At 45.0% G+C, this 4,664-nt stretch overlaps 1 pseudogene; it reads left to right on the top strand.

Moving 5' to 3' along the window:
- Positions 485-2,072, top strand: Gm12716 (predicted gene 12716; annotated as a pseudogene).

Raw genomic sequence — 4,664 nt, 5'->3', positions numbered from 1 at the left:
ACATAGAAGAGCAGGAGAACAAGAGGTATTGATGAATGGAGGATGGAAGCATAGAGGGCAAAAGATCACATGTGACCTTAAAGTAGGATACTGGCAGTAGAGGGGCATTCAGGAGGGAAAGGAGGGCATAAGTGGGAGAAAGAGAATCAATAAAAACAAAGTATGTTTGAGAAACACTGCAATGAGCCCTAACTCTTTGTAAATTAATAACCATTTTAAAACAACATAAGTTTTAAGGAAAGTATCTGTCAAAGTAGAAGCTCAGAGCCATTTCAACTTTGTTCCATTCCCACAAAGGAGGGGTTGCTGTTGTCCTAATTCCAGGGATGATAAAGCTTAGGAGGTTGAGAATTCAAGCAACTGTAGCTACTCTCCCCCACCCTATGTGCCCTGCTTTCACAAGCTAAAACAGCAGGGGTTGGGGGTGGGGGGCGGCGTGCTGAGCTAGACTCTAAACTAATGGTTTAGAAGTTGAGGGAGGGTTCTTCCTCCCATCTACAGCCTGGTAAAGATGGCAGTCCTGAGGGCTCTATGCTGCTTCTTTCCGGGCTCCGGTACTGTATTCCCCCGGTCTGGGATCCACCTCCCAGCAGAGGTGCTCAGCAACAGCAGCCAGATGTGGAAAGGACAGAGCAGTTTTCAGGAGCTGTCATGTACCCCCTCCAAGGAAATAGCCCCCTGGAAACCTCCTCCTTGGAATGATGTGGACATTTTCAAGGAAAAATAGGTGACCAACGTGACCCTTAACTTTGGGCCCCAGCACCAGCAGCCCATGGAGTCCTGAGACTAGTGCTGGAATTGAATGAAGAGACAGTGTGGAAATGTGACCCTCACATTGGGCTTCTGCACCGAAGGCACAGAGAAGCTCATTGAGTAAAAGATCTATCTGCAGGCCCTTCCATACATTACTGGTTGGACTATGTGTCTGTGATGAACAGGCCTATTCACTAGCTGTGGAGAAGTTGCTAAGCATCCAACCTCCTCCCCAGGCACCGTGCATCCAGGTGCTCTTTGGAGAGATCACACAGATTTTAAACAGTACTGTGGCTATCATCACACATGCCCTGGACATTGGTGCCATGACTCCTTTCTTCTGGATGTTTGAAGAAAGAGAGAAGATGTTTGGGTTCTATGAGCAGGTGTCTGGAGCCCGAATGCATGCTGTTTATATCCGACCAGGAGGAATGAACCAGGATCTACCTCTTGGGCTTATGACAACATTTATGAATTTCCCAAGAACTTCTCTCTTCAAATTGATGAAGTGGAGGAGATGCTGACCAACAATAGAATCTGTCAAAATAGGACAGTCAACATTGTATCAGCAGAAGACACACTTAACTATGGGGTTAATAACTAGTGGGGTGATGCTCCAAGGTTCAGGCATCCAGTGGAACTTGCAGAAGACCCAGCCCTATGATATTTACGAACAGGTTGAGTTTGATGTTCCTGTTGGTTCTTGAGGGGACTCCTCCAATAGGTACCTGTGTCGTGTGGAGGAGATGCACCAATCCCTTCAAGTCATTGAACAGTATCTGAAAAAGATGACTCCAGGGGAGATCAAGTTTGATGATGCCAAAGTGTCCCCACCTAAACAAGCAGAGATAAAGACTTCCATGGAATCACTAATTCATCACTTTAAGCTGTATACTGAGGGCCACCAAGTTCCTCCAGGAGCCACATATACTGCCGCTGAAGCTCTTAAGGGAGAGTTTGGGGTATACTTGGTATCTGATGGCAGCAGCCATCCTTATTGGTGTAAGATCAAGGCCCCTGGTTTTGCCCACCTGGCTGGTTTGGACAAGATGTGTAAGGGACACATGTTGGCAGATGTCATAGCCGTCATGGGTACCCAGAGTATTGTGTTTGGAGAAATGGACTGATGAGCAAAAGCACAGCCTTTGATATCCCTTGCCTGTCAGCTGCTTCTAAGCCTGTGACTGTTGGGAAACCAGGCTATGCGTCTCTGCATGTATGAACAAACATCCATGTACTTGTTTATTTAGCTGTACAGGCTTCTGTGCATGTACTAGAAAAAGAGAAATTATATTAAATTAGCCACCTTTTGTACCCTAGAGGGGTGGGAAAGAAGAAGTTGAGGGGGAATTTGTAGAAATGCTTATGTCAATCTGACATTGCTGTCAGATTTCCCACTGTGTGACCATTGACTTTGTCTCGTTGTATAGGATACAGACTAATTAGGATTTCTCTGTGCTCAGGGAACTGGGTGGCCAGGGATGCAAAGCATGTGTGGTCACCAATCTCCAGTTGGTTAGAAAGACGTAAGGAATCAAGGAGTCACTGCAGATCCAGAGCACCACTCCATCTTCCTAACTTGTTTGCTGTTGGAAATAGTGTCGTTTGGGTTTTGGTTTTGGTTTTGGTTTTGGTTTGGTTTGTTTGTTTTTATTTGGTTTAGTTTGGGTTTTTGGTTGGTTGGTTGGTTTGGTTTGGGTTACTTGAGACAGGGTTTCTCTGTATAGCCCTGGCTGTCCTGGAACTCACTTTGTAGACTAAACTAGCCCCAAACTCAGAGATTCACCTGCCTTTGCCTCTGCCTCCCAAGTACTGGGATTAAAGGAGTGCACCACCATGCCACAGACACCATCAGAGGACCACTGCGTGGTCCTACCTCTCACTGTGCTCATTACATTGCCTGTTGTGTTTGCTCATCTGGAGTGGAACCCCATGAAACTGGAGTGTTCTGTTGAATCCGTTCTTCCACCATCTCCCCAGTGCCTCACACTGGCACCTCCTTTGTTCTTAATAAATAAGTAAGTGAAGGAACATTCTAGGTTTCCTTGCAAGAGTTTTCCCATCTGGAGCTGTAGAATAACATCAGCTAATATATATTGATCATTTTGATGGTTCTAAGCATTGGTCTCCAAACTATCTGTGTGTGATGTTATTTTAATCATCATGAAAATCTATAACCAGTGAGATAATTCATCAAAAAGTACTCCACCCTAAATAGGTATTTGGTAAAGAAGGCTATGTCTACCCCAGAGCATTTCCACCTGCCTTTATGATAGTCTCCTCCCTGTTTTCTCTCCTGCAAAGGTTTGATTCACTCTTAGAAAATTCAGTGTAACCATTGTTGCCAAGGAGTCTTCAACTCTTGCTGAGTAATCCCCACACTTGGGAGGCTAAGACAGGAGGATGCAGAGGAGACGGTCAGCCTGAGCTACATAACAAGACCCTGTCTCAATAAACGAAATGACTAAGAGGAAAAGTATCTAAACACTACTCTCTTTCAGGCCAGGGAAAGAATTCAGAGTAAGTTAAGGCATGAAAAGAAAGGACTTGGCCCTCAGTGGCCAGCTGGGCAGGTGCAAGGCATCAGGTGGGAAGGAGTACAGATGGCACCAGGGCTGCTGTGCTGTGCCTCACTGAAAGCTGGAAGAGGGAAAGGAACTGGGTGTTTGTGATTAGCAGAGAAAGCTTGAATAAAGACTTCCCTAAGCCTACCAGCAGGAGCCCCTCCCAATAGACAGCTTGCCTTGGGCCTGATGAAACCTTGAGCTAAGACTCCACCCAACTGTGAACTTAGTATGCTTATGAAGAGATATTCTTTTAAGGTGCCAAGTTTTGGATGCTGTATTGTCCAACAAAGAGGCAGAATCACATTTCTCTCACCCAGCTACCCTGTACAGACATCTTAGTACTTTTCTGTATCTCTCTCGTGACCACCAGCTCCACAGAGTCAGGGACTGTGGTTAGTATCTTGTCATCTGCCCCAAGATGCAAGCCGACAGAAAGTCCCAGTAAATATTTGCTCTTGAGCCTATCGAAACGTAGGCCAAGTTAAAAGAACTAACTGAACATACATAGGAAAAATAAACCATTCCAAACTCTGCCTGGCCTAATGCTAGGCTGTGTGGTCAAGCCAAATATGCCCCAGGCAATGAATGAATATGCAAATGAATATAGGTGAAATCTTCCTAAAAAGCCAGTAGCTGAGTAGTAGTATATATAGTCAACTAAACACTTCCTCGATCCCTCATTTTGTCCTTCCTAAGTTGAGTGGAGCTGAGTGGAGTGTGTCGTCTTTCTCCCTCCCCCTAGCTTAAAAATAACGTTTGGAGATCCTCTGAGGCACATGAACCCACACAGGTTTCCATGACTCCCAAACCTTCTTTGCTTGCAAATGTATTGCCTTACAATGCTCTTCTCTCAAGTGATGAGAGAATTGTCCTACTAGGACCATGCTATTGCCATGGAAAGATGCCAAATGTCTGTTGACTGCACAGAGAGTTACAGTCAGCACATCAGAAAGGGACAGAGATTTATAATGTGTGCTTCTATTAGCTAAAATTTCATTTTCTCTCTTTCGGGTCTTAAATTTTGAGATGAGTTAAGATATGGGTTCTCTCGTGAGGAAAAAGAGCCTGGGACCATGAATCAGGCTGATGCTATAAAACAGTGGTGGGGATAGAACGAGTCAGGAGTCAGGCCCTGGCTACAAGACTAACTAACGTTGTTGTTGTTGTTGTTGTTGTTGTTTGTACCTATGATCCACTTCCTTCACCTATAAATTTGCTAATTGATATACACAACCTAGAATTTGAGATTCCGCCTTCTTGAACATGCCACTGAAGCCTGGGGCTTTGTCTCGGTCTCTTGGGGTTATTTCACAAAGCTGACCATATTCCCTGACCAACTCCTTA

Source organism: Mus musculus, chromosome 4 (assembly GCF_000001635.26).
Source record: "Mus musculus strain C57BL/6J chromosome 4, GRCm38.p6 C57BL/6J".
NCBI classification, from domain to species: domain Eukaryota; kingdom Metazoa; phylum Chordata; class Mammalia; order Rodentia; family Muridae; genus Mus; species Mus musculus.
The sequence above is the reverse complement of the archived record's forward strand: the minus strand, read 5'-3'. Positions and strand labels throughout refer to the sequence as shown.